This window comes from Somniosus microcephalus, chromosome 12 (assembly GCF_052327205.1).
Source record: "Somniosus microcephalus isolate GS21.2 chromosome 12, FLI_Smic_1.0, whole genome shotgun sequence".
NCBI classification, from domain to species: Eukaryota; Metazoa; Chordata; class Chondrichthyes; order Squaliformes; family Somniosidae; genus Somniosus; species Somniosus microcephalus.
Window position 1 is genome coordinate 208,856,982 of NC_140998.1, and position 11,796 is coordinate 208,868,777.

Below are 11,796 nucleotides of genomic sequence, written 5' to 3' on the forward strand. Positions count from 1 at the left end.
TAACAGTTTCCTGGACCAATATGTCGAGGAACCAACTAGAGATCAGGCCATCTTAGACTGGGTATTATGTAATGAGAAAGGATTAATTAGCAATTTTGTTGTGCGCGGCCCCTTGGGGTGGAGCGATCATAATATGATAGAATTCTTCAATAAGATGGAGAGTGAAGTAGTTGACTCAGAGACTAGGGTTCTGAATTTAAATAAATGAAACTACAATGGTATGAGGCGCGAGTTGGCTAGGATGGATTGGGGAATGTTACTTAAAGGTTTGATGGTGGATAGGCAGTGGCAAATATTTAAAGATCGCATGGATGAACTACAGAATTTGTTCATCCCTGTTTGGCATAAAAATAAAACAAAAAAGATCCAAGAAGAGGACATATAAATTGACCAGAAAAAGCAGCAAACCTGAGGATTGGGAGCAGTTTAGGATTCAGCAAAGGAAGACAAAGGGATTAATTAAGAGGGGGAAAATAGAATATGAGAGTAAGCTTGCAGGGAACATAAAAACTGACTGTAAAAGGTTCTGTAGATATGTGAAGAGAAAAAGATTGGTGAAGTCAAGCGTAGGTCCCTTACAGTCAGAATCAGGGGAATTTATAATGGGGAACAAAGAAATGGCAGACCAATTAAATACATACTTTGGTTCTGTCTTCACAAAGGAGGACACAAATAACCTCCCAGAGATGTCGGGGAACATAGGGTCTAATGAGAGGGAGGAACTGACTGAAATCAGTATTTGTAGGGAAATGGTGTTAGGGAAATTGACGGGATTGAAGGCCGATAAATCCCCAGGGACTGATTGTTATGTCCGTGTATCTTAATGTTGTGTCCTTCAATAATCAGACAACAGACTGCAGGGAACGATTCAACAGGTGTTTACTGAATGAGGGTTACTCTAGAACTAACTGTACAGATCACTACTCAGGGTTTATATACAGGTGTGGTCACTGCCGGTACTACAGTATACAGGAGCTGTAAAAAGTAGTTCTCTCCCTTAAGGTATATATACATTACATACATTACACTGGTAATCTACATTCTAGGGTACTTAAGGAAGTGGCCCTAGAAATAGCAGATGCGTTGCTGGTCATCTTCCAAAAGTCGATAGACTCTGGAACAGTACCCATGGATTGGCGGGTAGCTAATGTAACCCCACTACTTAAAAAAGGTGGTAGAGAGAAAACGGGGATTTATAGACCGGTAAGCCTGACATCGGTAGTGGGGAAAATCCTAGAGTCCATTATAAAAGATGTAATAGCAGAGCACTTGGAAAACAGTGACAGGATCGGACAAAGTCAACATGGATTTACAAAAGGTAAATCATGCTTGACTAATCTACTGGAATTTTTTGAGGATGTAACCGGTAAAATAGATAAGGGAGAATCAGTGGATGTGGTGTATTTGGACTTTCAGAAGGCTTTCGATAAGGTCCCGCATAAGAGATTAGTGTGCAAAGTTAAAGCACATGGGATTGGGGGCAAGGTACTGACTTGGATAGAGAACTGGTTGGCAGACAGAAAGCAAAGAGTTGGAATTACGTGTCTTTTTCCGAGTGGCAGGCAGTGACTAGTGGGGTACCGCAAGGATCGGTCCTTGGACCCCAGCTATTCACAATATATATTAATGATCTAGACGAGGGAACTAGATGTAATATCTCCAAGTTTGCAGATGACACAAAGCTGGGTGGGCGTGTGTGCTGTGAGGAGGATGCCGAGAAACTCCAGTATGTTTTGGACAGGTCGGGTGATTGGGCAGATGCATGGCAAATGCAGTATAATGTGGATAAATGCGAGGTTATCCACTTTGGTGGCAAAAACAGGAAGGCAGATTATTATCTGAACGGCAATAGATTGGTAAAAGGGGAAATGCAATGAGACCTGGGTGTCCTTGTGCACCAGTCGCTGAAGGTAAGCATGCAGGTCCAGCAGGCGGTTAAGAAGGCAAATGGTATGTTGGCCTTCGTAGCGAGAGGGTTCGAGTACAGGAACAAGGATGCCTTGCTGCAGTTGTACAGGGCCTCGGTGAGACCGCACCTTGAGTATTGTGTGCAGTTTTGGTTGCCTTATCTGAGGAAGGATGTTCTTGCCATGGAGGGAGTTCAGCGAAGATTCACCAGACTGATACCTGGGATGGCAGGAATGACATATGAAGAGATTGGGTCAATTGGGCTTATACTCACTGGAGTTTAGAAGAATGAGAGGGGATCTCATTGAAACTTATAAAATTCTAACAGGACTAGGCAGACTAGAAGCAGGAAGGATGTTCCTGATGGCGGGGGAGTCCAGAACCAGGGGTCACAGTCTAAGGATAAGGGGTAAGCCATTTAGGACTGAGATGAGGAGGAATTTCTTCACCCAGAGAGTGGTGAACCTGTGGAATTCTCTACCACTGAAGGCAGTAGAGGCCAATTCATTAAATATATTCAAGGAGGAGTTAGATATATTTCTTAAGGCTAAAGGGATCAAGGGATATGGGGAGAAAGCAGGGACAGGGTACTGAATTTGGATGTTCAGCCATGATCTCATTAAATGGCGGAGCAGGCTCGAGGGGCCGAATGGCCTACTCCTGCTCCTATCTTCTATGTTTCTATGTTTCGTGATACAACACTGCCACCTGGTGCTGGAGAACATCATTACATGTCAAGAAAGAGCTTGCGTGAAACAGCGCCTTTCACAGGGCGTCCCAAAGCACTTCACAGACAATGTTGCTGCATGTGCAAATGCGACAGTTAAATTGTGCACAGCAAGATCCCACAAAGAGCGCCGAGATATATAAAACACTGCTTCGGCCTCAACTGGGGTATTGTGTTCAATTCTGGGCACCGCACTTTAGCAAGGACGTGAAGACCTTAGAGCTCGCCAACAGTGCGACACTCCCTCAGTACTGCCCCTCTGACAGTGCAGCGCTCCCTCAGTACTGACCCTCCGACAGTGCGGCGCTCCCTCAGTACTGCCCCTCCGACAGTGCGGCGCTCCCTCAGTACTGCCCCTCCGACAGTGCGGCGCTCCCTCAGTACTGCCCCTCCAACAGTGCAGCGCTCCCTCAGTACTGCCCCTCCGACAGTGCGGCACTCCCTCAGTACTGCTCCTCCGACAGTGCGGCATTCCCTCAGTACTGCCCCTCCGACAGTGCGGCACTCCCTCAGTACTGCCCCTCCGACAGTGCAGCACTCCCTCAGTACTGCCCCTCCGACGGTGCGGTGCTCCCTCAGTACTGCCCCTCCGACAGTGCGGCGCTCCCTCAGCACTGCACCTCCGACAGTGCAGCACTCCCTCAGTACTGCCCCTCCGACAGTGCGGTGCTCCCTCAATACTGCCCCTCCAACAGTGCGGCGCTCCCTCAGTACTGCCCCTCCAACAGCGCAGCACTCCCTCAGTACTGCTCCTCCGACAGTGCGGCACTCCCTCAGTACTGCCCCTCCGACAGTACAGCACTCCCTCAGTACTGCCCCTCCAACAGTACAGCACTCCCTCAGTACTGCCCCTCCGACAGTACAGCACTCCCTCAGTACTGCCCCTCCAACAGTGCGGCGCTCCCTCAGTACTGCCCCTCCAACAGTGCAGCGCTCCCTCAGTACTGCTCCTCCGACAGTGCGGCACTCCCTCAGTACTGGCCCTCCGACAGTGCGGCGCCCCCTCAGTACTGCCCCTCCGACAGTACAGCACTCCCTCAGTACTGCCCCTCCAACAGTGCGGCGCTCCCTCAGTACTGCCCCTCCAACTGTGCGGCGCTCCCTCAGTACTGACCCTCCAACAGTGCGGCGCTCCCTCAGTACTGCCCCTCCGACAGTGCAGCGCTCCCTTAGAGTAAAACGGCACAGGAGGCCATTCGGCCCATCGAGCCCGAGCCGGCTCTCTGTAGAGCAATCCAATCATTCCTGGGGGGGGGGGGCGGAGAGAGGGTGGGGGAGAGTGAGGAGGGGGAAGAGGGGGTGGGGGAGAGGGGGGAAGAGTGAGGAGGGGAGAGGGTGGGGGGAGCGGGAGGGGTGGGGAGGGGGAGAGGGAGGGTGGGGGAGGGGGAGAGGGAGGGTGGGGGAGGGGATGAAGCGTGGGGAGGGGGAAGAGTGGGGGAGCGGGAGGGTGGGGGAGCGGGAGGGGTGGGGACAGCGTAGGGGGGAGAGGGAGGGTGGGAGGGGGAGAGGGAGGGTGGGGGAGGGGGGAAGCGTGGGGAGAGGGGAGGGGGAAGAGTGGGGAGAGGGGAGGGGGAAGAGTGGGGGAGCGGGAGAGGGGAGGGTGGGGGAACGGGAGAGTGGGGGGGAGGGGGGGAAGAGGGGGAGGTTGGGGGGAGTGGGTGGGTGGGCGGGGAGAGGGGGTAAGAGTGGGCGAGGTGGGGGAGCGGGGGAAGGGGCGAGGAGGAGTCGGGGGGAGGTGAGAGAAGGTGGCGGGTGTGATTGGAACTGCAAGTCCCAGTGGCCTCGGCGCGCAGGTCGGGCTCCCATTGGCTGAGGCCCTGACCCCGCCTATTATGGGGAAGGGTGGGCGGACCTCGAAACGCTGGTTGCCGCTCGCCATTGGCCAAAACCGCAAAGCCGCTGCCGTCCTTACTATTGGGTGCCCGCTCTGTCAATCAGTCTGGATGGGGAGACCCCGCCCCCACCTTCCTCTCCTCAACGGTCGGGGGGAGGGGAGAAGAGGTGGCGCGAGGACCTCATTAGCATAACGGTCCGCGGCGCGAGGTGGGTGACAGGGGGCGGGTCCGCGATGATTGACGTGGCGGCCGCCGCCCGCTGGCCAATAGGAAGCGTGTTGCTAGGAGCGGTGACGTCGGGCTCGGCGAGAGGCAGCCAATGGGAAGCGCGGCTGCCGGGCGCGAGCTGGGCGCTCGGTCTCCCCTGATGGAGGCGAGAGTCAGGGTAGGAGAAGGGAGAGAGGCTGAGGGTCAGGCTGCCTGGGCTCGGTGGATCCTGTGGTTAAGAGATTATGAACACTCGCTCACCTCCTGCTGTTTGACCCAGAGTTGGGGTTCAAACCCCCAGATCCAATTCCATCACCAAGATTGATCACTTCCACTTCTGCAGGTGTTTTCTCTCTCTCTCAGCTTAATGCACTTTGTAGTTTTTCACAGGATATACGGCACAGAAAGGGGCCATTCGGCCCAACCAGTCCATGCCGGCGTTTGTGCTCCACACGAGCCTCCTCCCGTCTTTCCTCATCTAAATCTATCAGCGTAACCCTCTATTCCCTTCTCCCTCCTGTGCTTGTCCAGCCTCCCCTTAAATGCATCGATACTATTCGCCTCGACCTCTCCCTGTGGTAGCAAGTTCCACATTCTCACCACTCTCTGGGTAAAGAAGTTTCTCCTGAATTCCCTATTGGATTTCTTGCTGACTATCTTCTATTGATGGCCTCTAGTTATGCTCTTCCCTACAAGTGGAAACATTCTCTCTGTATCCACTCTATCAAAACCTTTCATCATTTTAAAGACCTCTATTAGGTCACCCCTTAGCCTTCTCTTTTCAAGAGAAAAGAGACCCAGCCTGTTCATCCTTTCCTGATAGGTATAATTCCGCATTTCTGGGATCATCCTTGTAAATCTTCTCTGCACTCTCTCCAGTGCCTCTATATCCTTTTTATAATATGGTGACCAGAACTGTACGCAGTACTCCAAGTGTGGTCTAACCAAGATTCGATACAGGTTTAATATAACCTCCCTACGTTTCAGCTGTGGTTCGGTGGGTAGCACACTCGGTTGGGCCGGTGGGGTGGGTTTGGGTTTTGGGAGTTTGGGTTTCGGCGGGGGGGTTGGGTTTGGGGGTGTGGTTTGGGGAGGGTTTGGGTTTGGGTTTGGGGGATGGTAGTGGTTGGATAGGATGGTGGGGGTTGGTTCGGGTGTGGGGGTGGACCGCATGGGGAGGTCGGATGGTGAGGAGTGTGGTTGGGAGGAGGTCGGACAGGGTAAGACGCTAAATCACGTTCCTATTGCAGTAAATTTAATTGACCCGTTACTCCTTTATTCCTGGAGAATCATATTATTGCTTATACTGTGGCGGTACCACCGGTTGTACCTTACATAAAGACACATAATTCCCTTTAACTTACCTTACTGTATGTTTAACTTACCTTTTGGGGCCATTGCCCTTTTAACTTACCTGTTGGGGCCATTGCCCCTTTAAGATGCGCCCTAGCGCGCTGACGTCACGTCACGTACGACGTGATGTGCGTGCGCCAGCACAGCCCGGCCTAGCGTCTTCAGCCGCATCGGCCAGCCGACGGGAGCGATGCGATCTTCCGCGGCAAGCACCGGCACAGCCCGGCCCTCGTGACCTCGGCCTCAACGGCCAGCGACGCAATGACACGCATCACGTGACGCCCTAAGCGCGGGAAATGCGAACAACGTGATGACGTCATCACGCTCCCCACAGGACTGCGAACTCAGTCCTCATGGAGTCCCCGCTGGGACAAGACCTACACCACGGTGCTCCTACAGTCAGCCATCTTACCTGCTATCTTACCTGCTGTAATTAGTCTGTTCCTGTAAATAAACAACTTGTTAATAGTTCGTCTAAGTCAAACTCTCTTATTTAGTGGCGAGCTACACGAACCGCTACATTGGTGACCCAACGACGTGAGTACGGGAGCTCATCAATTCCAACGCTACAATAGGTGAACCCGTATCCGTGAACGATTTTCACGGTAGCAACGCGCGCCTGAATCTCGTCTTCCCTCAAGACGACCGATGAACAACCACGGAACAGCAACCGCCTAACATCGATTCCACCAAAAGCGACCCCGTCTTTGCGTACGTATTCGCAACGGAAGCGCAGCTTGGAGGTGAGCCCGTTTTTCACGAACGATCTCACAGAGGTAGAGCACGACCAACGGCAACCGTCGTCCACCAGCGCTACAATTGGTGGGTTTGTGAACGTCTTTCACAAACGAAGCACGCTATGGAAGCATCAGCCGTTCCGCTGTCGCTACCGCAATCCAGGGAGCCACGGTCTCCCTCGTGCTTTATGAAGGTAGAAGCCCTGTTCGCCGAGAACATCGATGCAGCACAGACCACGCACGTGCTCACGGTCTCCGTATTCGACTCTTCTACCGCCACACGGATCGTCCGCCTCTACGTCCAAAGCAACAGCAAGTATACATCTCTCCAAGCGCTGGGTACAGCATGTTCGGGCCCACAAGATCGGAGCGCGCCCCGCGGGGATACCACGAGGACTCACCCCCGTGAAACACGAGGACGCACTCCTCGCGCACGAGGACCCATCCCTCGCGAACCACGACGACCCATCCCTCATGCGAAACGACGAGCCTTCTCCGCCGACGACGCACCAGCCCTTCAGCCTGCTGGTTGTGTTACCTACTACACGATTCGGCGTGAACAAAAGCGTGCCGCCCTCCCGGCTGTTTTCTCCTAAATCTACAACAGTTTCAAGTGTTGCCGCCCTCCAGGCAGAGTTTACCCCGCCCGAAAGCAACAACAACCTGGACCGTTGCTGCCCTTTATCCAGTTTTCCCTTTAGCAAACGCAAACGTCTACTGAAGTTGCACACATCGAGGATGGGTCCAACGCGCATCCTGCGGCCGCGATCAGCCACGTGAAAGTTGCTGGCCTCACCGATCACTGATCAACGCAGCAACTCTTCACCCTCTGTTGTGTTCACGTTGTAGCACTATGGCTACAACTGGACCCTGGACTTCCTAACAAACAGACCCCAGTCTGTCAAATTAGGTAACCACACCTCCCCCCCCCGACCCTGAACACGGGGGCCCCACAAGGATGTGTGCTGAGCCCCCTCCTCTACTCCCTCTTCACCCACGACTGTGTGGCTGTTCATGGTTCCAAAACCATCATCAAGTTTGCGGATGATACCACGGTAGTAGGCCAGATCACCAACAACGATGAGTCAGCCTACAGGGAGCAGGTCCAGCATCTCGTGAAGTGGTGCGCCGATAACAACCTGGCCCTTAACATCAAGAAAACCAAAGAAATCATTGTGGACTTCAGGAAGTCTAAAGGCGGAAATCACACCCCCATCCACATCAATGGGGCTGTGGTGGAAAGGGTGGACAGCTTTAAGTTCCTCGGAGTCCACATCACGGAAGACCTCTCCTGGTCCCTCAATACCTCCTCTCTGGTGAAGAAGGCCCAGCAGCGCCTATATTTCCTAAGGAGGCTGAAGGGATGTAACCTGTCACCCCTGATCCTCTCTAACTTTTACCGATGCACAATACAGAGCATCCTGACAAACTATCACAGTATGGTATGGCAGCTGTAGCTACTATGACCGGAAAGCCCTGCAGCGGGTAGTCAAAACTGCCCAACGCATTACCGGCACCCAGCTACCAACCATAGAGCACATATACCAGAAACGCTGTTTACGGAGGTCACGGTCCATCATCAAAGACCCTACCCACCCCAGCCACAGCCTGTTTGCCCTCCTGCCATCTGGGAGATGCTACAGATGCATTCGCACCCGTACGACCAGATTTAAGAACAGCTTCTTTCCCAGGGCTGTCATCCTACTGAACTCCACAAATAAACTCTAAAGCCTGCACATCTGCCAATGCACTTTATTATGGTTATGTTTATGTTAATATATTACAAGCCAAATGTCTGTTGAATGTTTAAATGTCTTAATCTAAATGTACACTCTCGGGAGCCGCAAGCCTACATTTCGCTGTACTGCACTTGTGCACTAACAATGACAATAAAATTTGATTTGATTTCGCGTGTTCCAGCCTCCTGAAGGTTTCGCTCGCCTGTTGGCGAGTTCACCGACCTCGCCAGACAAGTCCTTCTGGATCGCCCGTTGGCGTTCCTGCAGATTTCGTCAGAACAAGGACTTGTTCCAACATCAACTGAGTCATCGCCCGCGTCCTGCCCGTCACTCTGACAAGTCCTGCTGTTTCGCACGTCTCCACGGTCCTTCGCCTGACAGATACGTTTTATTCGCCACGACACGCGTAAGGATCCGCTCGCGAGCAGCATCTTCAGACCTCGCCTACCAAGTCGAGACAGCACGACCGCCGTGACCACCAGCTCGTCAGACCATCTCATCCTTGGACTTTCGTTAAAGCGAATTCTGGGGTGGCCCATGTGGCGGTACCACCGGTTGTACCTTACATAAAGACACATAATTCCCTTTAACTTACCTTACTGTATGTTTAACTTACCTTTTGGGGCCGTTGCCCTTTTAACTTGCCTGTTGGGGCCATTGCCCCTTTAAGACGTGCCCTAGCGCGCTGACGTCACGTCACGTACGACGTGATGTGCGTGCGCCGGCACAGCCCGGCCTAGCGTCTTCAGCCGCATCGGCCAGCCGACAGGAGCGACGCGATCTTCCGCTCCCGCGGCAAGCACCGGCACAGCCCGGCCTCGCGACCTTGGCCTCAACGGCCAGCGACGCAACGACGCGCTTCACTTGACGCCCTAAGCAGCGGGAAACGCGAACAACGTGATGACGTCACAACACAAACGCGATGACGTCATCACGCTCCCCACAGGACTGCGAACTCAGTCCTCGTGGAGTCCCCGCTGGGACAAGACCTACACCACGGTGCTCCTACAGTCAGCCATCTTACCTGCTATCTTACCTGCTGCAATTAGTCTGTTCCTGTAAATAAACAACTTGTTAATAATTATTCAAAGTCAAACTCTCTTATTTAGTGGCGCTCTACACGAACCGCTACAATACTGAATAAAATGTCCCTTGTGAGTATTGATGAATGGTTCAGCACGAGTTCTGTTTTATTCCAGTGGAATGCTATGGGCAAGGAGAAGTACATGAAGACATTCTGAAACAAATGGGCGGTCCCTGATGTGGAGGAGATCCCGGGATTCCATGTGTTCTGTTCATCTACAAAGTGTCACGTGAAACTGAGGATTTCCGCAATGCTCTACAATCGATTCAAAGTAATAGTTTTATTCTGTCTCACTTTGCCTCTCGTAGTGTTTCTGTATATTTCCTCTCTAATAAGTAGAGCACATAATCAAGGCCGACACTCCCAATACAGTACACTATGGTGTGGAGATGCCAGTGTTGGACTGGGGTGGACAAATGTAAGAAGTCACACAACACCAGGTTATAGTCCAACAGTTTTATTTGAAATCACAAGCTTTCGGAGCGTTGCTTTTTCGTCACTTCACCTGACGAAGGAGCAGCGCTCCGAAAGCTTGTGATTTCAAATAAAACTGTTGGGCTATAACCTAGTGTTGTGTGACTTCTTACATTTAATACAGTACTGAGGGAGCGCTGCAGGAGGGTCAGTACTGAGGGAGCGCTGCACTGTTGGAGGGGCAGTACTGAGGGAGCGCCGCACTGTTGGAGGGGCAGTACTGAGGGAGCGCCGCACTGTCGGAGGGGCAGTACTGAGGGAGCGCTGCACTGTCGGAGGGTCAGTACTGAGGGAGTGCTGCACTGTCGGAGGGGCAGTACTGAGGGAGCGCCGCACTGTCGGAGGGGCAGTACTGAGTGAGCGCCGCACTGTTGGAGAGCTCTAAAGTCTTCACGTCCTTCCTAAAGTGCGGTGCCAAGAATTGGACACCATACCCCAGTTGAGGCCGAAGCAGTGTTTTATATATATCGGCGTTCTTTGTGGGATCTTGCTGTGCACAATTTAGCTGTCGCATTTGCCCATGCAGCAACATTATCTGTGAAGTGCTTTGGGACGCCCTGTGAAAGGCGCTGTTTCACGCAAGCTCTTTCTTGACATGTAATGATGTTCTCCAGCACCAGGTGGCAGTGTAGTATCACAAAACATAGAAACATAGAAGATAGGAGCAGGAGTAGGCCATTCGGCCCCTTGAGCCTGCTCCGCCATTTAATGAGATCATGGCTGATCATCCAAATTCAGTACCCTGTCCCTGCTTTCTCCCCATATCCCTTGATCCCTTTAGCCTTAAGAAATATATCTAACTCCTTCTTGAATATATTTAATGAATTGGCCTCAATGGCCTTCTGTGCTAGAGAATTCCACAGGTTCACCACTCTGGGTGAAGAAATTCCTCCTCGTCTCAGTCCTAAATGGCTTACCCCTTATTCTTAGACTGTGACCCCTGGTTCTGGACTCCACGACCATCGGGAACATCCTTCCTGCATCTAGTCTGTAGTCCTGTTAGAATTTTATAAGTTTCAATGAGATCCCCTCTCATTCTTCTAAACTCCAGTGAATATAAGCCCAATTGACCCAATCTCTCCTCATACGTCATTCCTGCCATCCCAGGTATCAGTCTGGTGAATCTTCGCTGCACTCCCTCCATGGCAAGAACATCCTTCCTCAGATAAGGTGACCAAAACTGCACACAATACTCCAGGTGTGGTCTCACCAAGGCCCTGTACAACTGCAGCAAGGCATCCTTGCTCCTGTACTCGAAACCTCTCGCTATGAAGGCCAACATACCATTTGCCTTCTAACCACCTGCTGCACCTGCATGCTTACCTTCAGCGACTGGTGCACAAGGACACCCAGGTCTCGTTGCACTTCCCCGTTTCCCAATCTGTTGCCGTTCAGATAATCTGCCTTCCTGTTTTTGTCACCAAAGTGGATAACCTCGCATTTATCCACATTATACTGCATCTGCCATGCACCTGCCCAATTACCCAAACTGTCCAAATCATACTGGAGTTTCTCTGCATCCTCCTCACAGCACACACGCCCACCCAGGTTTGTGTCGTCTGCAAACTTGGAGATATTACATCTAGTTCCCTCGTCTAGATCATTAATATATATTGTGAATAACTTGGGTCCTAGGACTGATCCCTGCAGTACCCAACTAGTCGCTGCCTGCCATTCGGAAAAAGACACGTATATTCCAACTCTTTTCTTTCTGTCTGCCAACCAGTTATCT

At 52.2% G+C, this 11,796-nt stretch overlaps 1 long non-coding RNA gene across 1 annotated transcript; it reads left to right on the forward strand.

The window, feature by feature from the left end:
• Positions 1 to 4,797: 4,797 nt before the first annotated feature.
• LOC147109985 (uncharacterized) lies at positions 4,798 to 9,590 on the forward strand. Its single transcript, XR_015080377.1, has 2 exons — positions 4,798 to 5,020; positions 8,688 to 9,590. It is a non-coding gene; the product is annotated as an uncharacterized LOC147109985 (long non-coding RNA).
• The last annotated feature ends 2,206 nt before the right edge of the window (positions 9,591 to 11,796 follow it).